A 22,174-nucleotide genomic window follows, 5' to 3' on the forward strand; every position below is an offset into this window, starting at 1 on the left:
ATGTATCCCGATACCGTGCACATCGAGCACGTGCTAATGAAAACAAAATATATATCAAAGAGTTAGCGGGTTAACAAACTGCTGGCATCTCGCCTGGCCCAAGGAACCCAGCAGGTATTCCTAGCTATCCATTTCTGTTTATTCTCCTTCAGCTTACCCTCCTACTGCTCCTTGAGAAATGAAGAAAGCAGTCCCAAGGTAAGACCCAGAGCATTCCCTGATAACACACAGCAGGTTGGGGTAAAAGGGAGTCTGTGGTGTAATTCCACAAACCTCCACTAGGTGGCCTGCTCACAAGGCAAACACAGCTGGCCCACTGGTCTAGCCCTGGCAAAGGCAGCTAAAAAGGCAACATTCCCTGCTGAGCCAGTCAGAAGCCACCAGAAGGCCAGTGCCCATTGGTGACCTGGGAGGCAGGCTGTTGGACTGGAGCTGCCTAAAACGAAAATCCCCAAAAGGATTTGGCCTCGTGTAGGTACTCCGTATGTCCTGGCGCTGGGAGCATATGGAGCCGCCTGGACAGCGTGACCCTTCTGATGCTTCTGGTGACAAACTGTGTGCTAAAGGCTAAACGGTCTCATCCAGGAGACCCCACATGGTGTCACTATTAGCATTGGCTCAGGCTGGTGCAACTGGAAGACTGTTAGGTGAGCCCAGAGGGCAGAGTCTTTGGTACCGACTCAAACTTTGGGGGCATCACGATTTCTATGGAGCTTTAAAATTAGAAATAACAATGCTCACCCCCAACCAGCCCGGCTCTGCATTTGTGAACAGGTGCAGATGATTAGCATATACTGGGGCTGGGCGAGTATGAGCTCGTGAACGCGAGCTATTGCTTGAAAAGATGCTGGAGGCACGTCAGGTAGAGACCCTGCAAAGTGGGGAGTGCAAGAGTGGAGAAGATGAGACCCAGGATGGCTGGATTGTGGCAGGATCTGAAAAGGGGGCTGGAGAGGAGACATGAATGGGGCCAGTGGTCTAGAGGGAGTCGGGAGAATCAAGCTACTGCGCTCATGACCTTGGATAAGACCCCTTGCCATCCGGTGGCCAACAGGAAATGGTTGCTGTCTCTGAAACCTCCCTCGAGACCTCTGGGGCTTCAGAAATGAAGGACCAAACCACCAACATTCACCGGAAACACGATGTCAACTTGTAGGGACCTCATCCTTCTGCCTTATGCTACACCAATCTGAGTTTCTCAGAGACTCGATGGCTCTGAGATCAAATTCCTGGGCAGTCTCATGGAGCTCCACGCGTAGGCCCTACTGGGCTTTGTGTCCCCTTGTGTTGCCACCAATTAATATTAAGGGATTAATAATATCTAATACTCTACACATATTTTTAATAAAGGGAAATTTACCGAACAAATCTGAGCATTTAAATATATACCTAATTATATGTAAATATAATTAATAATGTATATTATTTAATAAACAAAAATTAAAACAATACATATAAGGGAAATCATGAGTGTAGTCCCACCACCACAAATTATGAGGTCAAGTTTCCAAATCTGGGGAAATCCCAGGAGTGAGCACCCTCAGAGATATCACACTCGGGGGGTGGGAGAACCACGTTCAGAGTGGTGGTGTCTCCTCTTCCAGGAAAGTCTGGCCATTTTAGAAGAGTTGAGTGGCATTTAGTACGTGCCATCTGTCTTCACTACCTAGTACTTTTCGGCTTCGCTGTTCTTTAAGCTTTTTGATTAGCACGTACAGGCCTAGGTCTCTGGGGCACTTCCCATCACTCTTCGTTTTGGTTGGTCTCTTCTTTCGTTAGCCTTATTTTTCTTTTAAATAAGGTTTAATTTTTATTTATATTCAGATGTATGTGTGGATGTGTCTGTGTGTGGATGTGTGCACATCAATGCAGGTGATTTTGGAGGTCAGAGGCATTAGAACTTCCTGGAACTGGAGTCACAGACGGCTGTGAGCTGCCCAACATGGGCACTGGGAATCACGCTCAAGTCTTCTGCGAGAACAAGAAGACACTGGAGCCACCTCTCAGTTAACCACTGAACCACCTCTCTCGCCCCCATTTTTGTGGATTTCTGAAACATTTCCTCACCCTAAAAGAAAACCTCACGCCCACCAAAGCAGATGCTACCTACACTCAGACTCCTGCCTCCTTGAATCTCCTCCGCCACCAACCTCCAAAGGTTTCCAAGAATTCTTTTTCTTGACTGAGCCACACCGGCCCAACCTCCATGTTTAGATTCCTTGCTCTGAGAGTTACCAACTTCCGTCCTGTGTTAGCTACAGAGCGGAGCTCCCCACGTGGATCAAGCCACACGGAGCCCCTCAGCCTGGAAGGCCTTCCTCGCTACCTCATCTCCTCTCACAGATCAGTTCCAATGCTCCTGGTCCTCTAAAGTCCAAACGATAAAAGAACCATGAGCTGGGGAGTAACTGAAGGGCAACCTGCTTCAAGACTGATCTTCACAAAGACAGGCTGAGGAATAGATGGGTCGATTCAAGTTTCCGCACTGATACTTTGGGGACTATGGACCTGACTTACAAGAGAATCATGCGCCAACGAGATATAAATAAGTGTGTTAACGTATTCCTGCTGAGGTCCAACTTAATGGCCAAGAAACTAATTATCATAACTTGGAAAGGTCTGAAATAAATAGAGCCCATGTGGCGCTTGTTATCACATAAGGAATGGAGCACGGAAACTGAAAACAATGCAGGACCACTGAATGGATGTTGACCACGCAGTGGTCAGTTGTCCATATTGGCCATTAAGGTTCTTCCCCTTGTCATGTCGTCCGCTATTTAACAGTAAGCTTGCATGCTCAATGCTAGTTTCTCCTCAGAGTCTTAAGGTTGTGAAAGTGGAGAGGAGCCTGGATAGCCTGGGGTCCAGTGCTCAGCCATCTGCCTTCTGCTATGGTAGCTGATGCTTCAGAGGTTGAGAACGCGGTGTGCTATGATAGAACCTCACTGTGGCCAGAGCATCACAAGTCAAGTCTTCATGCCTGAGCCCAAACCTGCAGTGTGGGTCCCCCTACTGCCTCAGCCCTCCCCTCCTTGCTCACCTAGCCCGGTCCCCACATCTAAAATGGTGTTTCAACAGGGGACCATCCCTGGCTCAATTTCCACACTCTCATTTTCCTTTGCAATGACCCTTAAGCGTCCTCATGTCCCTGATCCAGCATCTCCTCCAACACCTCCCACCCACCACTTAATGTCTTTGCCTCCTTCCTCCTTTCTTACTTCCTGACACCCTGGCCACCAGCCTCATTGAATCCATCAGCCCCTCATCCGCAGAACCATCATCTTTCTAACACTCCCTGCCTAGACTATCCGGCAACCTTCACCACATCCAAGAAGAGACTAAGCCCCAAGCTGGGCATTCAAATACCATCATTTTCTTCCTCCCACCTCACCCACCTCCTACCTCATCTCTCCTCGTCACCTATTCTAATAAACCTTCTCTTTCTTTTCTTGCCTTTCTCCTATTTGTTATGACTTCTTCCCTGCAGGAGAAGCAAACAATGCCTAGCCCTCTTCCTAAACACAACCTGAGGTAGGATTCCAGCAAAGTTTGCTCTACAAAACCAGTAAGTGTGTTGGGCTCACTCACAGAGACATGGGTGAGGTGGGTGGGGGCAGAAGCATGGTACAGTAGCTTCAATATGCTTGGCCCATGGGAAGTGCTACTGTAAGGAGATGTGGCCTTGTTGGAGGAAATGTGTCACTGTGGGGGTGGGTTTTGAGTTCAAGTTCTGCCCAGTGTAGAATCAGAGTGTCCAAGCTGTCTGAGGAAGAGAGACTCCTTCTGGCTGCCTTTGGATCAAGATGTAGAACTCTCAGGTTCTTCTCCAACACCATGACTGCCTGGGAGCCAGGCTTAGTGCCATGTTAATAATAGACTGAACCTCTGGAACTGTAAGCCAACCCCAATTTAAATGCTGTCCTTTATAGACTCTGCCTTGGTCGCGCTATTTCTTCACAGCAATGAAACCCAAACTAAGACTACCTTAAAGTAGCCATACCAGTTTGCCTCTAGCATAGATGGTGATTTCCCCCATGGTTATACAGATATGACCCATCCTAGTTCTTCTAGCCGATCCCTAAGGCTACATATAGAGTAGAATTGATTACAACTGGTTGGGAAGGTTGGGTGGATATTGGGGTGAAGATACCATGACCCACCCCACTTCTCCTTTTTTTGAAGGACCATCAATAGTTAACAAGCTATGATGATCTCTTGCAAGATAGCATGGCTGAGTTCATAAAGGTGGTGGCACTTTGGTTTGTAGGGTAGCCCTGTACAACATTCCCACATGAGCTTCAATTTTCCCATCCATAAAGTGAGGATTTGAAGCAGATAATCTCTGAGGCTCCCCATTCTGCGGCTAAAGGGAGACTGTAGCATGCATATCCCCTCTTAAAACCCTGTTCTGAGTAGTTAAGTGCTTGGAAAAAGTGGGAACAGACCCCTTGGGTCCCAGGACAAGCAGGGAAGGGTGATCACTCCGGTGCTTCTTGTCCTTGCTGCTTCTGTTTCTTGCGAACAAAAATAGCTTGGTTTGATTCCCTCAAGGGAAAAAACCAAAAGGAGGCTACGACTCAAGTGAGCATCCAGGCTCGTGAAACCAATAACCAAACCACACAGAACACAGCCGTCAGACACAGCTCAGCTGGAAACCTAGCCGCTGGCCCAGCGATCCAGGTGGGGCCAGAGAGACTGGGGAAGTCAAGGCTATGAGAAGGGCTAACCAGAGGTATGGCTCCGTTTTTTAGGACAATGCTCCCAAGTGTCATGAACCAGATACAAATACAGAAATGCAAACAAAAATCAAAGTGTAATTTATTATAGTTTGGGACAAGGTTACATTATCATTTTCTCTTCCTTTGTCCTCCTATACATGGTCTTCTAAGGAGAAAGGATAGGATGGAGATGCTGGCATTGAGACCCCCTAAGAAACTGGGCTCTATATGACACTCTTGCATAGTGTTAGGGAGATGAGCATTGAGTAAGGGATATGTGCTTATGGACCTGTCACATCTGAATGCTTATTCTCTCTCCCTCTCTCTCTCTCTCTCTCTCTCCATTGTTTTGTTTATTATTCCGTTATATCTATGTGCATTGTGTAATGGCAGAAGGCGGCTTGCAGGAGTTGGTTCTCTCCTTCCTGATCTGTCAAGATATGAACAAATGGTGCCACACGATAGGGCTTTGACCACCACACTGTCCACACCACGTGGATCTTCCTCAGACTTACTCCCAGGCTCTATCAGCAGTTTGCTCCGGGCTGGTAGAAATCTCACATCTAAGCCTCGGTTTCTTCTCTTACAAAAAGGACCTCCACATCACCCTCCCGGGATGTTATGAAGATTTAATGAGTGAATGTGTATGCAGCCCTCAAAACAATGTCAGGAATATAGTTTATAGTCCATAAATATTGATAATTACTACGAATTATTATCCCAAATGTATTGAGCAAGAGGAAGAAAACCACCCAGAGAGATTGAACCAGCAGATGTCTTTTACCCGGCTCTGGTGGCAGAGACCTCTGACCCCAGTCTGAGAGTCAGTAAAGGAAGAATCACATGGCAGGGAACAACTGTCAGTTGAAGCTGGACCTTGTGGCACCAATTGTTCACATCTTAGAAGATCAAGAAGCAAAGAGAATGTGACCAGAAGGAGGGCAGGACAATGAACTTCGAAGAGCTAGTCCAATGCCTAGGTCACAGGTCTCAGAGGCTCCACAACTTCCCCAAACAGCACCACCAGCTGGGAATCAAATGTTCAAATGCACGCACTTCGGAGGGACAGTCAATAACTCAAGCCATAAGGAGCACCAACAAAGCCCAAAGGGATCCCAATAAATTACCCTACAGCCATTCTGCTACGCCACACTGAGCGTTTTGATAGAGTCAATCTTTCCATTTCCTCGTTTACACTTTCCTTCATATGTTATCTTATTTGTGTTGTGGTTGAAGAGTTGCCAATTTAAGCCCTGCAGCAGAGAGGAGAGAGGGAGGATGTGGAGACATCTAGGAAAGCGGACAGATCTTCCAGGATCCCGATGCAGTCTGCAGGGCTGCCTCACCAGCACTGGTCAGCAGACAGCTCCCCATCTCCAGCATGTCTGGAGATCAGGCTGTGCTTGTGAAGGTTTCCCAAAAGAAGGCTCTGAGAGAGGGATGAGGTCTATGTATATCCCCTATTCCCTCATAAAGGTACATTTTATGGCTGTGTAAATCAAGCCCAAAAAGCCTGGAACTATGCCTTGTGCCCTGAGATACAGGAAGCCAGGACAGGAGCAATGTAGAAGAGAGCTGTCCATCAGCAGGCAGTGTTGGGGACACTGGCTCTCTGGACAGACAGCCTGCCTGCTAGAGAGCCTCAGGACCATGTCCCAGGTCAACAGGAAATAAGAGACTGCTTAGAGAAGGAAAGGATTGATTTTCTGCAGTGGGTAGCTTACACAGGCATTAGTAGTTCAACCTCAAACCCTGGGATCTATGAGACCAACACATGATAGGGCTCTGGTCAGCAGTGCAGAAGCCCAAGAGGTAAGGTTTATGGCTGGAGGAACTCACGCATTGCATAGAAACTCTGAATGCGATTCCTGCAGCCTCTCCGTGGACTCCTCATGCCACCCTCAAGCAAGCAGCACCTAGGAAACCAGAAGTCTCCCCACTGTCCATTTCAGCAACCCCATTTCTTCCCTACTTCTTTGACCCCACCCCTTCCCCAGTGGCTCTCTGGGATTACCCTTAACATGAGGTCACCAGGCCGTCCCACTGGGCTGTTAGCAGAAGGCCTTGCATTGTTGAACCAAGATCTCTCCAGGGACAGCCACTACACCCAGGAGGCTTCTGCCAGATGAAATTTCATCCTATTCAGTGTCCCCTCTCCTCCCATACCTTCGCACAACCCTAATAAAACATCCATCGGCCATGATTCAGGCCCTGCTCTTGGTGCTAGGGTGGCAGGAATGAATGAGTAGACCTATACTGTGGCCTTCTAGAAATGAGGTCCATGCTCACTTATTCATACAAGTATTTATTGAACACCTCTGCCAGCTCTTGTTTCAGAAGTTGGGGAAAACAAACACAAAAAAAAATCAGAGGGGCTAGAGAGAGAGAGCTCAACAGTTAAGAGGGCTTGCTGGTCTATCATGAGGATTTGAGTTCAAATCCCAGCACCCATGCTGGGTGGCTCACAAACACCTGTTCCAAGGGCTCTGTGAGCACATATACATAAATGATTTTTAAATGATTTTTTAAATCTTTTTTAAAAGACAAATATGGATAAAAATCTGACTTGGTGAAGTTTTCGCTCTGAGGAGGCATTCGATGAGTCATTGCAGAAAGTATTTGTCACAAATGGGTGCTACTGGGAAGACAGGTTCAGGAGTCAGGAAACTCCAAGAGCAAAGACCAAGACCAATATCTCCTGTACTCACTGTGACCAAAATATATGACAGAAACATCTGAGGAAGGAAAAGCTTATTCTAGCTCATGGGAGCTACAGCCCATCATGGCAGTGGGACAGGAGGCGGAACAGCTTGGCAAACCTTGAGAGACAGCGCGGGCCACAACCGGAAGCAGCAGAGCCTTTGAAAGCCCCTCCCAGAGATCTACTTCTGCCAAGCAGACTCCACCTCCCAAAGGTGCCATGACTTTTAAGACTGAGGAACAATCATTCCAGTAGGAACCCATGGGGGACATGTCACATTCCGAGACCTGGCAGCAGCAGGAAAGAAGTCTAGCAAAATCTCGTGCACATGAGCTCACTGTTAACCACCAAGCCAAGTTGGCCTTTATGTGGGACCTGGAGAGCTAAACTCTAGTCCTCATGCTTCTGAAGCAAGTGCTTTAGCCATTGAGTCATCTCTCCAGGGTCCCATCTTCCCTCCAACACCCAGTAAGGACTGAGAGAAATTCGAGGTGGGTTCACTGAGAAGAAAGCTAGCTGGAACCATTTGCCTGTACTGACGTAGCACAGACTGGCTACCTAAAGTTATAGAATGTCAGCAACGCACAGCTGTGGGAGCTGGAAGGTGGCAACCAGTGAGGGGGAAGGTGGGTGTCTTCTGAGGAATGTAAAAGATGGGTCTTTCTTGGTCCCTCCCTGAGGCTTGTTAAAGGCCACCTTCACCCCCTCAGTGTTCTCTGCATGACACTGTCTGTGTGGCACTCTCCACATGTGTGCCTCTGCCTCCAGATTTTCCCTTTTCATATGGACATTGTTCAGTGGGGTGTCAGCCTGCCCTAAGTATCCCACTTTGACGATTTTAACTTCTGCAAGGCTTATCTCTGAATAAGGTCCCATTCTGAGGACTTCGACACATGAATTTGAGGCAATAGGAGAAGAATTCAAACACAATTCATGACGCGGGCCAAGGAAAGTCTGAGGAAGAGTAAAAATGTAGGATGTTATACAGGTGAAGGCAGGGACAAGATAGAGTGAGGCCTGTCATTGGACAAGAAGGAAGGATGGGCGGCAGAAAAGTCTGAGGGAAGAGGAGGAGACTGGAATGGGAGGAGACTGGAGGGGAAGCCGCTAAGAGAACACGGAGGCTGACGTTAAGATTCCACTCTGTGTATTTACAGGTTGTTATGAATGTTCTAAGGGATGGATGTGTACGGGGCTTTGTATGTTTAGGTGAGCAATTATATCCTTTCAGTTGGATCAGAGGTTATTGTGCTGTGCGTTCTTTCTTGTGGCAATTTAAGTTTAAGAGAGTATGTGGCAACTGGGACACTAAGCCGCCACGGAGTTGGGATGTATATTTCCAGCATGGTCTTGGGAACTGGATGGGTAGAGAGATTGCTGCCAGGCTCACAGAGAGGCCTTCGGCAGTGTGATATGGAATGGAGCAGAATGGGTGAGAGGCTTTGCTGACTGAGATGAAGATGTCTACCAGAGACCTCGGATACTGTGGTGCTGGGCCTAGTGGTGTAAAAGACGGCCATTTTACTTTTCATAATTTGACCACAACATAAAAATCAGACTCCGATTCCTATTTCTAATCCTGCCTCCCGATTCTTGTTTACTTCAGCAAGTGAAGAATCTTTCCTGTTGTGGGGAAAAAAATCCAAATTAAAGGAATTCCCTTCAAATCCCTTTCAACTGACCAAACTCCATGTGTGATCAATTGTTCCCTTGCATGTTCGAGATTGTGACTTGAAGAGAGGACCTCCCAGCTCTGGAAGTCCCATGGTTTCCAAGGACAAAACTTGAACTCCCCCCCCCCATAGACATACCTCAGCCAGAAGCAGAACAAAAAGGCTGGGCCAGGCTGTGAGGGATGAGCCACAGAAACCTAATAGGCTGTGTGGAAAAGCTCAGTAGGTCGCCCTTGTCCTGCATCCAGAAGCAGCAGAGTCTTATCTACTATAGCACTGTCTCCTCTCAGAGGTCCCCAGATATAATCCAGTTACCTGGGGTCTTAGATAAAAGTTTGCCTTTCCTACCCCACAGCTTCTAGGGCTGGATCCCAGAGGGATGTTTTTTAGGCCCAGGGTGACACGCTGGTCTCCAGCAGTGGTAGCAACTGCTGCTCCTCTGCTGGGCCTAAAGATAAGCATGTGCTCAGGGCTCTGGGGATCCCAGCAGTCAGGTCTGCGGGGAACTGACACAGTTCCGAACCCTTGATTTTGGCTCTAACTTGTCTCCAGGCAGATTCTGATTCCAATTTCTAATCCTGCCTCTCAATTCTTGATTACTTCAGCAAGCGCCTTTCAATTGCTCCATTCTTGTGATTTATGAAGAAATGCCTCAAACTTCAGTCTTTTGGGGAAAAAGGAAATAGCATATATAAATGCTATTTCCCATGTTTGGGAAGGTCTGTGTATGTCTGCCTCAAGGAGGGGTTGAAGAAGAAAAAAAAACTTGTCTTGGCTTTCATAGGTTTAAGTCAAGACAGACACGCATGCCTTAGGGACATTCCACTCAAGACATTTTTATAAGCATTGATGGTCACAGGTGGAGTATACATGAGCTTCACTTTGGGTGGGTCCCATGATGCTCTTCTTACTCAGCGATGGCCCTTCAGCTCTCACTCCCGTACAGTTAAGGCTGTTAGGGCAAACACTTCCCTCCTGCAGTTATGAGTTCAAGGTTCCATAGGGTGCAGGGAAACCCAGGAGTCCTAAAAGTTTATGTCCCCAAGAACCAACTTTTGCCCAGTAGGACTGGTGACATTAATTGCCCCAGTTGCCTCGTCGCTAAGCTGAGGCAACTCCAAAGCACGTTCTATACTAGGTCGCCAATTCCCAAACCATTAAGCTCTGGGTGCCCACCGTAGTGAACTTCATGATAACATGCTCTTCTCTCCCTTCTCAGCTTCACTCTCTCTACATACGACTGATGCTATCTGTCATCCACACACAGGGAAGCGACATGCTCAAATACTTTTCTGAGGGGTCTCCATCTGAGGGAATTCTGGAAAAGACAAATCTAACCAGCTGTTCTGTTGGATCACAGCTCTTATTCAAGAACTCAAATCCAAGACTCTGTGACATTCTGGATTTAATAGCGGAATAATTTAGGTATAACGGCATAAACTTTCCAGGGCCTCTTCTGGAAAAGCTAAACGCAATCCTATAACTCTAACTGAATGCTCCTTTGAGGCTCGGCATGAAATTGGGTTTGAAGCTCAAATAAACTGCCAGCATCTGAAATTGGCCAACACAAACAATAGAGGAGCTTTTCTGATCCGAGATGGTACAGCCATTTTAGAAAACAGCTCCCAGTCTCTCCGGAGGTCATCATACGACCCGGCAATTCTGCCCCTAGGTCTAAACCTGAGAAAACATATGTCCACATAAAACTTACACATGAGTGTTCATTGTCCATAACAGACCCTAAATATAAAAACAACCCAACGTCCGTTAACACAACTGGTGAACTGAGTCACAAAGGGTGGTGTAACCAGACATGCCCTTACCCACACAAGGAATGGGATTCTAATAGACGCTACCACACCCACGTTCTTGAAAACCTATAGCCTGACACAAAGCAAAAGAAACCGGTCACAAAGGGGCACCTATTATACAAGTCTATGTAGGCCGATGTCATTATGCAGGTGAAGGCAGGTACGGGATAGAACAAGGCCTATCATTGGACGAGAAGGAAGGATGGGCAAGAGAAAAGTTTTAGAGAGGTAGAAGAGGACTGAGCAAGAGAAAAGGCAGCTGGGAGAACATGGCAGCAGATGATAAAATTCTTCTCTGAGCATAGTTACAGGTCGTTATGACTATTCTTAAGGGACAGGTGTGTACAGGATTTTGTGTTGTCTCGATGGGCAAATTATACCTTATCAATTGGATCGGAGGATGTGATGTGTGTTCATGTGGTGACTTAATTGAGTTCAAGAGAGTGTGTGGTGGCAGGATGCAGCAGGCACACCACGGAATTGGGATGTGTATGCCTGATGTGATGGAAATCAGCTAAGAGAGCTGGAGTGAGGTTGGGGCATCCTGACAGGGTGCCACATTGGAACGGCTTCTGGACCACCCAGGTCAGAAAGTACTTGTGGGCAATGCAGAGCCCCTGAGATAAGTTATCACTAGTTCCAATGGCCTGCTGGAGCCAGAACTAGCAAGAGAGCAACCGCCAGGGTACGCGTGGGAACCGTTCAACCCCTTTTTATTTTTTTTACCGCAGCGAGTCTACTCATATAAATTGTTCAGAATAGGCAAATTCATAGAAGCAGAAAGCAAATTGGTGACTGCGAGGAATGTATGAGAAGTGACTCCTGGTGGATATTGGATTTCTTTGGGGCGGGCTGGTAAAAAAAAAAAAAACTTGGCAGTGCTAGTGGTAGCTGTCGACTTGGTGACTATGCTAGATACCACTGAACTGTACATTTTCACATAGCGAGTTTTATTGTACACGAATGATGCCCCAATAAACTGTTGTTTGAGAGAAACAAGTATTCAAATGTCCCCTCATAACAATGCTGGATGGACTCTGCTATGTCCCCAACAAAGTTCAACTGAAACTTCATCCTCCCTGAGAGGTAGGACATGGGATCAAGTGGGACCTACACAAGGTGAATGGTCACAAAAGTTCTGCCTCGTGAGTGGACTAGACCATTTTTAGACTCCCGGGTTAATGGGTTAGCTTTAGGTCTGGTCTGTTACAAAAGTTAGTTTGACTCCATTGCTTGGATGTGCCCCCGTGCTGGTTAATAATAATTGTCAACTTGACAAGATCTAAAATCACCTAGGAGACAGGCCTCTGGGCACATGAGTGAGGGAGTTTTTAGACTGGGTTAATTGAGGTGGGAAGATCTATCCTAAATGCAGGAAGCACTGTTCCATGGACTGGAGACCCGGACTGAATAAAAAGGGGGGCATGAAATGAACATCAAACCCTTCTCCTTCCTGGGTGCCTGTAACGTGATTAGTTGCCCCACACTGCTGTCGCCATGCTGCTGTGTTCGAATGAAAAACGTCCCGCTCGTAGGTTTATATATTTGAACACTTGGTGCCTAGTTGTTGGTGATGTTTGGGACAGTTATGCAGCCTTTAATGGCTGGAGCCTTGTTGGAAGAACCATGTCACTGAGAGCTAGCTTTGAAACTTTATGGCCTCACCATTCTCTCTCTCTCCCTTCCTCCCCCCTCTGTGTTTCTGTGTGTGTGTGTGTGTGTGTGTGTGTGTGTGCACGCTGTGTGTGTGTTTGTGTGCTGTGTGTGTGTTTGTGTGTGTATGTTTGTGTGTGTATGTGTGTGCTGTGTGTGTGTGCACTGTGTGTGTGTGTATGTTTGTGTGTGTGTTTGTGTGTATGTGTGTGCTGTGTGTGTGTGCTGTGTGTGTGTGTTGTGTGTATGTGTGTTGTGTGTGTGTGTGTGTGTGTATGTGTGTGTGTGGTGTGTATTGTGTGTTGTGTTTGTGTGTGTGTGTGTATGTTTGTGTGTGTGTGTGTGTGTGTGTGTGTGTGTGTTTGTGTGTGTGTGTGTTTGTGTGTGTATGTGTGTGTGTGTGTGTGTGTGTGCTGTGTGTGTGTGTATGTTTGTGTGTTTGTGTATGTGTGTGTGTGTGTGTGTGTGTGTGTGTGTGTGTGTGCTTCCTGTGTGAAGATGAACTGTGACCTCAGCTTGCCAGGCCTGCCTCACACTCCTGCTGCAATGCCTTCCCTGTCTTGATGGACTGTGTCCCCTTTGAACTACAAGCTAAAGTGAACCCTTTCTCTCTCCCTTCCTTCCTTCTTCCTTCTTTCCTCCCTCTCTTCCTTCTTTATTCCTCCTTCCTTCCTTCCTTCTCTCACTTGTCTTATCACAGTGACATAACTAGTAAGAAAGTAACTAGAATAGGCCCTCTCGGCCTGTGACAATGCCCGGGCTGCCTCAGAACTCTGCAGAAAGCCCTACCCAGCAAGGATGCCTCCACCAAATGTGGAACTCTCAGTCTCCAGAACCACAAGCTAAATAAACTCCATTCTTTGTAGATTACTCAGTGTCTAGAATTTAGTAACAGTAACAGAAATTAGACTAGAATAGACTCATTATTGTAAAATGACTTTATATATTCCCTGGGGCAGAACATAGTTCAGAACATCTTTAAGCTCAACATGGATTTAACCAACTATGAAGCCAGGTATAAGTGGCATACGCCTGTAAGCACTTGGGAATCTAAGTCAGGAATATGACTTTATGAGGCCAGCCTGGGCTACGGAGAACTTCAAAAGGTAAGACCTTGTCTGAAAAATGAACAAAAGTATCAAAAGTCTTGAACAAAGTGTAAGATTATCTATTTTACGGAAGAGCAATCGTATCTCAGATAAATGAAATGGTTGACTGAAAGTCACACAAATAGAAATCAGAATTGCTGTGCTTAGGCCTACATCTCCAGCCATGCACCTCAAAGACAAGCAGAGGTCAAGTAGCAAGACAAGCAGAGGTCAGAGGTCAGGGAGCGCCTTGACTTTGACAGGATAAGACTGAGAGACTCAAGAAAACCAGAGTGGGGAAAAAACTAAAGTCACTCCCAGAGCTTCTTCCTAAATGGGAAGATAGTAAGAGCAGACATCTTCCATGTCCCTTGGAGAGAAACCTAGAAGAATCAACTTACACTGGGACCAAAGGCTGTAGCACTTCTCATGGTTGATGATGGCTCTGCTCTGTGAAGATGATGGGCAAGTGTGTGTGCACATGAGAGACAGATTGACAGGCACTGTGCATCGCCCAGGCACAGCTGGGACACTGGAGAGGCAGACTTCAAACGTGGGCCTTGCAAGATCAAGTCCTGTGCTCTTTGCTCCACATAGCAGACAAAAAATAAAACTGTTTTAAAATCTCTGTGCTATAGCCACAGATAGCATCACCAGAGTAAGCAGACAGCCTACAAAATAGAAGCACTTTGCCTCAGACAGGGGATTGATACCTACAATATGTAAAGAACTAACTGCAAACGCTAAACACCAAAAACATAAAACTGACAGACAGGAAGTGGTGCCCAGACCGTTCTCAAAGAAGAAACACCAGCGGCCAATATAACTTTTGATGTTCAACATCCATAACCATAAAGAAAATACAGATTAAAACTACAACTACACTGAGTGTCCATCTCACGCAGGTAGAATGACTGTGATCAGGAAAACAAAGAGAACAAATGCTGTGGGGAAAGAGGGATACTACCCACTGCTGTAAGGGGTGCAAACTCATACAGCCACTATGGAACTCGGTGTGGAGGGTCCCCAGAACAAAAGCAGAAGGAACACTGACCCAGCGACACCACTACTGGCATACACCCAAAACCTCTATATCCTATCATGGAGGAACATGCTCGGGCATGCTTGTGGCTATATTATTTACAATAGCAAGGGTATATTATTTATAGTAGCCAGGGAATGGAACCAACCTAGATACCCATCAATAAAAGAACAAACCATGAAAATATGGCTCGCTCAGGGATGAGTCTCCTTATCAATTCTTATTAATTAGCAATACTAAGTGGTCGGTCCCGAAAGCACACACGTCCAAGCAGCACTAAGCAGATCCAGCAGATTATATGTGTGATTACGTGTATATGTGTATACTCATACATATACATGCGTGTATTCATATGTAGCCTAAGTGTTGAATACACACGTGTGACACAATAACAATCAGATGCAAAGAAGCGTGAATTGAGACGGATGAAGGTGGAAAGAGGGAGGAAGAGGGGGGAGAGATGACGTCATTGTTATTTTAACAAAAATTCAAGAAAAAATGTGACACGTATACGCAATCAAATTCTATTCGGCTGTTAAGAAAAATTGTGGAACTTACAGGAAAATAATGGCTCTGGAAAGTATTACATTAGCTGCACGTTCTCCCTTATACATAGTCCTAACTATTATCTATTTATTTTCTTACTTATTTGCTGTTTGTTTATATGTAACTAAGGGGTGAGTGGGTGGGCATGAGCTAAGACACTAGGTAGTGGACTAGAAGGAGTGAAGATCCTTCTTTAAAAGGGGAACAAGAATACCCTTGGCAGGGAATAGGGAAGCAACGTTTAGAACAGAGGCAGAAGGAACGCCCATTCAGAACCTGCCCCACATGTGGCCCATACATATACAGCCACCCAATTAGATAAGATGGATGAAGCAAAGAAGTGCAGGCTGACAGGAACCAGATGTATATCTCTCCTGAGAGACACAGCCAGAATACAGCAAATACAGAGGCAAATGCCAGCAGCAAACCACTGAACTGAGAACGGGACCCCCATTGAAGGAATCAGAGAAAGGACTGGAAGAGCGTGAAGGGGCTCGAGACCCCATATGTACAACAATGCCAAGCAACCAGAGCTTCCAGGGACTAAGCCACTACCCAGAGACTATACATGGACTGACCCTGGGCTCCAACCTCATAGGTAGCAATGAATAGCCTAGTAAGGGCACCAGTGGAAGGGGAAGCCCTGGGTCCTGCTAAGACTGAACCCCCAGTGAACTAGATTGTCGGGGGGGAGGGAGGCAATGGGGGGAGGGTGGGGAGGGGAACACCCATAAGGAAGGGGAGGGGGAGGGGTTAGGGGGATGTTGGGCCTGGAAACCGGGAAAGGGAATAACAATTGAAATATAAATAAGAAATACCCAAGTTAATAAAGATGGAGGGGAAAAAAAGAAGGAGTGAAGAAGGGGTGTAGAGAAGGGAGAAAGGACAAAGGTCACATTTGACAAGAAGAGGAAAGGAAGGGATGGGGGTGAAGAGAGGGAAGGGGGGAGAAAAACCATCAACAACGAATAGAGTTTTATTCAAGAAAATGCTACAATGAAACTAATTACTTGTGTGCTAATGATAAAAGAAATGAAAATACATATTTGAAATCATCCTGGGTTGAGGGTGGGGCTGGAGAAATAGCTAAGTGGTTAGGAGCATTTCTAGTTGCTCTAGAGGACCCAGGTTCAATTCCCAGCACCCACATGGCAGCTCATAAGTGTCTGTAACTCCAGTTCCAGGGAATCCACAGCCCCAGACATGCCCATGGTGATGTATGCATACATCATACCCATACATAAAATACCCACACATAAAATAAAATAAATCTTTTTTTAAAAAAAAATATCATCTTGGAGTAGAATTTGTTTTAGTCGTGTGAAAAGGGCTGCAAGGTGCTGCTGGCTGCTCTTGACGATTTACCTGCTTTTAGTTATAAAGTAGAAATAAAATCTATGCCATGGAGCTGCACCGAGGGTCATGAGTTGGTTCACATCAAGGGTAAAGCAGGTGCAATGCACAACCTAGCAAAATGTTGATTACTTCCCCTCGGTGAGAAAACTGGTAGTCCCAGGTCTACAGTCTGTTTCTCTGGGTCGGGGTTGGGGTGCAGAAGCAGGGCTGGAGGGATGGCTCAGTGGGTAGGAGTGTTTGCTCTGCAAGCACAAGAACCCATATTAAAATCCCCAGCACTGACGGGAAGAAGGGGCATGTGCACACCCCAGTGTGTAGAGAGGTAGAAGCAAAAGAATATCCAGGGCTTGCTGACCACCAGCCCCACTCCAGGGTTAGTAAGAGACCCTGTCTCGAAGTAATCAAGATCAAATTGATGAAGCCAGACGCCTGATGTCCTCCTCCACACTCACGCACATGCATGCTCACAGAGAGAGACTTGACTACTTGTAGAACACAGAATTGTAAGAAAGAGTGGATAGGGACTTAAGGAGCATCCAGATCCTCAATGCTTTGAGAGACAGAGAGACTAAAGGAGGCAGCAGCTTGCTAATGGCCGTCCAATGAGATGGTGGCCACCTGAAGGAAGAGCTAGTCTCTTCCCCAAGCATTCTCCCTAAACACAAAGGATCAAAAACAGCCCCTCCCATAATCATCCCCAGCCATGCTCTATGAAGTGTCTATGGAATAAAAGCTGGATTGCCCAAAGATGGCTAACTCTTGGATAATACTCGTTAATCCTGGCTAATGTTTAATTCTCTGAATCATCTTTTCCCATCAATAAGCCTTTTGTGGGAAATTCTCATTTGCCTTGTGTTTCTTATGGAAATGTGATTCGTACATACATCCTCCTTGCATAAATATTTAGCTCATCATTGTGTGGCATAAATTCCCTGCAAATTAGGAGGAAATCATCCTCAGCTGACAGAAGCAGCTACGCTCATCGGGGGTGGGAAGGTGGATCATTATTATTTAGGACTTATTAAGTCCTGATAGTAAGTACTGTATGGGTCTGGGAATTTCAATAAATATCCAACATAAATGTCCATCAAATACTTTAACTTAGATCGGTCTTATAACTTCCACCTACCAGAAAGGCAAAGGAGAGAAAAGGGCTCCAATCTTGGCTCTGTCCATTAGGAGCTGTTTCAGCAAGAATGAATCAGTCAATCCCTATTCGTCTATTAAACTGGTCCAGCAGTGTCTATCGCAGTGTTTGTTACAAAGACCAAATGTGCTCATATGTGTTCAGCATCTGGCCTGAGGCCTGGTGCACAAGAGATGCCTGATGAGTACAACTGATAAATTTCTAGCCAAGAATGGTTAGAGCATGCATGCAAATCCTAGCATTTGGAGGTTGAGTCAGAGGGATCACAGGTTCAAGGCCAGTCTGAGCTAAATAGTGAGCTCCATAGTGAGACTCTGACGTGTGTGTGTGTGTGTGTGTGTGTGTGTGTGTGTGTGTGTGTGTGTGTAGGTGGTAGGTGGGTAGTATATGTGTATTCATGTCTAGCAGACAAATCTATCTTAAGAAGGTGGGATGTCTGCTCACGGATTGGTTAGTTGTACCCCATTGCCTGTGCTTTTCCAATCCTGAGTGTGTTTTATTCGAAAATCATCATTAACTCTGCCAATATGGTGGAAGACCAGAAAAGGGGGCCAGCTTCTGGGTAGGCTGGGAGAGAAATCCACATATCCACATGAACTAGAAGTTATGTGCTCTGTGCTATCTCCCTTATACACCTGAGATGTCACACCAGGCTCCCTTGACTGTCATCTGTCAGCATCTGGATTCATGCATCTAGGGTCTCTTGTTGCAGGAACAGAAAGCTGTGGTTGCTGATACATGGCTGCAGGCCAGGTGTTCCAGAGAGGAGCCACCTCCTTCCGTGACTAATGGAACTGTGTAAATATCGAGGTCCCTTCCTGCTGCATGAGATCATCCTGAGGCAAGTGTTTTCCCCCCACAGGATTCAGCCATCTTGGGTACTTGTTCAGTAGTACATGTTGCTGTCTCATTTCTACTCCTGATTCAATTCCCAGTACATATGGCCTTGGAGCAGTTCAGGCCATGGCCCAAATATGCCACTTTGGCATATGGGTTATTCTGAAGTAAAGACAGTTGAGAAAATATCTAGGATGGATTCTCTGCCTTCCCTGGTCTGCATAGATTCTCTGGTCTGGTAGAACATACATTCCCCTCATGGCGGTCTTCTCTTCTCAACCAGGAAAGGGTTAACTGCTTTAGCACCAGAGAGAAGATGACACTACAGAGCTTGCCAACTGCCCTCTATCTACCCCTAGTTTACTTGTATTCTCTCCTTCTCACCCTTTCCAGACCCTCAAAGTTCAAAATCCCCTTCCTTGGCCTTGTGACTTCTCAATAGATTGCTCCCAGAAGACTGAAGCTCTAACTGCTTCAGTCATACATCACTGTCTCCCAAGTGCTTATGTGCTGCACATGTAACAGGCTTCTGTTTGGCTTTCCTCTTCTGTCTTCAGTGAGTCTATGCTGCAGGGCAGAAGCCAGAAGATGTAGGCTTGCGTTCTTCTCTCAATATCTGGTAGAAGCCAATGGACATCAAGCAAATGCCGGGTTCTCAATGCTGTGCCTGGAACTCAGGATCCGTTATACTGAGGTAGCCTGGGATGAAAACAATTCCCATTCACTAAAGGTTACATGCCCTGCAGGCCCCAGCCCCATGTCCCTAGTGATACAGTGGACACCTCTAATTTCTCTTTTCACACACTTGCCTCTCCAGTGGGAATAGCTCCATCATCTGCTTCTCATTCAAATTCTCCATCATCTTCTCACTCCCCATACCTAGGTACCACTGTGGCTCTCTGCTTTCCTTCCCCTCTTCCCCACAGGTTCCAGCCATCCAGCACATCCTTCCAACATGACCCCTTTAATATCTCCTGGGATCAGTTACTTCTATCCATCCGGCTGACTTCTGAGTCAAACAAGACCAGCTCACCTTTGGCTTGGACCATTACTCCATCCTGTTACAACCACATCTGCTTTGGCTTCCCACAGTCCTTTGTGGGAAGCATTGTTCCTTTAAATAGAGGATCATTGTGCCTGATCTTATCCATCTTCAATGTAAAGTCTTTGACTATCCTTCTCCTAGGACTTGGAATAGAATCTGCACTCCTTGCTTAGTCCCAAAAGGCCCTGTGAGATCTGGTATCCCCATTCTTTTTTCTGTTGCTATTTCCCCTGATGCATCCAATTCCAAAAGTCCTCTGTATGAACCATCACGAAGAAAAGTTTCAAATTCCTGCAGTGAATTAACACCTCTCAATTGGGGAATTTTCCCCTCACTCTAACCAACTATATTTCCAGCTTTGCCTACCAAAATCAGCCTTCCCTCCTTGAGGGTCTAGATTAACAGAAGCAAGGCAGTTGTGTCAACCCCCTTGCAAAACCCAAGGTTCTTCAGAATGAGAACCTCCAACCATCTCCTCTTGGGCCTGGTACACAGTAGGTTCTCATGAATGTTTGTTGAGTTAATTAAGGAGGCTGTCCAGCCTTAATCACAAACATTCAGGATGCTCCCTTCAAACCACCTTCCCCCAAGGGAGCCCATGGTTGATTGGACAATTACTCTAGAGCTGGAACAAATCACCAGCGGGAGCTCGATAAAACTATTCAATGAAGGCTGCTGACAAAAGAGCTGATTGCACGGCTTTGACCCTGAAAGTAATTACATGCACCGGCGTCCATCTGCCTGTGGGTAGCCCAGAAGGAGGCCCTCACCTCCGTGCAGCTCTGTCTTCTAAATAAACTCAAAAAGAGCATACGTTATCACTTCCCCCAGGATTGGTGCGGCTTGTTAGAAATCAAACAGAAGCCAGGTGAGAGGTGTGATGTGCACATGTATAGTCATGTCCCTACGCTCCAACAGCACTCGCTGAGTCATCTGCATCACAGATACTGAACGCTGAGTCTCCACTCCCTATGAACAACGCCAAGTACCTCCACCCTCAGACAAGCCTATCACTGCTCACCATGAGCTGCCAAAGGCCTATTAGCTGCTGTCTCCCACAGTGAAAAGCAGAAAGTCGGCCTTCATGCTTTTATATCTCCCCTCTCTCCATTCTCCTTCCCTCCCTCCGTCCCTCCCTCCATCCATCCATCCACGCTCTCATTCTTCCTGTAGCAGTTCCCAAATCTCTACTAGAAGCAAACAAAACTGCAGGTTTTACAGCGACAGTCAAGATGGGGATGGCCTCTGTCCTCACAGTCTAGAGAGGGAAATGGATTTTAACTAGATAAAAGTATAGATGTTGGAGATACTCTCAAACTAAACATGACTATTCTCTGGGTCTTTGTCCAGGACCTTAAGAGAGAATGATAGCCTAGGGGTGAGTGGGGGAGACACTGACCTTATGTTTGCCTTTCTTTACAGCACTTTAGACTGATTTGTTAGTGACTCAGGTTCAAACCTCCATTTTTCTAAAGAGCGTTTTACTTTATAAACTGTACTGTCTAACTAAGATTTTAGAACAACTCCCTCTGTAGCCTCTGTCTTCTCCCAGTCTCGTGCCAGCTTTACTAATCTGGAATGGCTTTCACAAGAACCTGGAAGCCACCTGTTCAAGTTGTACCGATTCACAGTTAATGCCCTCTCAGACTCTCTGAGAGATGACTTACAAGTTCCAACTAGCAAATGCATAACCTCATCCTATGAGCCAAACTTTCTCCAAATGCCTCCCAAGACTTTTCCCCCAGCTCATCTATCACAGAGGGCTTGGGCTGGGTCTCCCACCATTAGAGCAATAGTAAACAATCTCTCCTGCCTGATAAGCTTCGTCCCAGACCAGCTTGCTGCATCACCAGAAAGAAAATGGACCCTGGGCCAGTGAGATGGCTCAATGTAAAAAGATTGACAGATGATAGAGTTCAGCCCTGAAGACCCTCGTGGTAGGGGGAAAATCCAACTCCTACAAGTTGTCCTCTGATCTCCATAGATGCACCATGGTGTGCATATGCATATGCTAACACACAAGACAGACGATGGGGAGAGAGAGAGAGAGAGAGAGAGAGAGAGAGAGAGAGAGAGAGAGAGAGAGAGAGAGATTTAATAATGGATCCTGCCCTCTGAGACGTTAACTTCTGATTAGGAAGCCACAGTAAATCCCAGTAAATGCTTGGAAGAAATCAGAGGGAGCTGTAAGAAAGAGTGATAAGAAACTGAGACTTGGGTGGGAAGGGATCAAAGGTGAGCTCTCTGAGAAGCTATGTCTTTGAGAGAGTATCCAGGCAAGCATAAAAATGCTTTTCAGTCAAACATGCAGCCTCAGGAACACTAGGTCTGGGCCTTCACAAATACTTAACATGTTTGTATATGCCTCTTCCTTCATTTTCCAAGACTCAACTCTGTTGGCTGCTTCCACTTAATACCCTTCCATGAGTTCCAGACCCTTTAATAAAGCCCACAGCTCCTAACTTCTAAGGCTGATAGGCAGGATTGTGTTTATGTTTATAGGCTCCTCCTTGCCTCTCTAACCGGACCGAGAGATGTTTTTGTGCACACAAGTCTT

The 22,174-nt window shown here is 46.3% G+C and overlaps 1 non-coding gene across 1 annotated transcript; it reads right to left on the reverse strand.

The window, feature by feature from the left end:
• Nucleotides 1–1,456: 1,456 nt before the first annotated feature.
• LOC116902590 lies at nt 1,457–1,612 on the reverse strand. The gene has a single exon (XR_004388182.1). It is a non-coding gene; the product is annotated as a U1 spliceosomal RNA (small nuclear RNA).
• Nucleotides 1,613–22,174: the final 20,562 nt, after the last annotated feature.

The sequence above is a fragment of the Rattus rattus genome, chromosome 5 (genome assembly GCF_011064425.1).
Source record: "Rattus rattus isolate New Zealand chromosome 5, Rrattus_CSIRO_v1, whole genome shotgun sequence".
Lineage (NCBI taxonomy): Eukaryota > Metazoa > Chordata > Mammalia > Rodentia > Muridae > Rattus > Rattus rattus.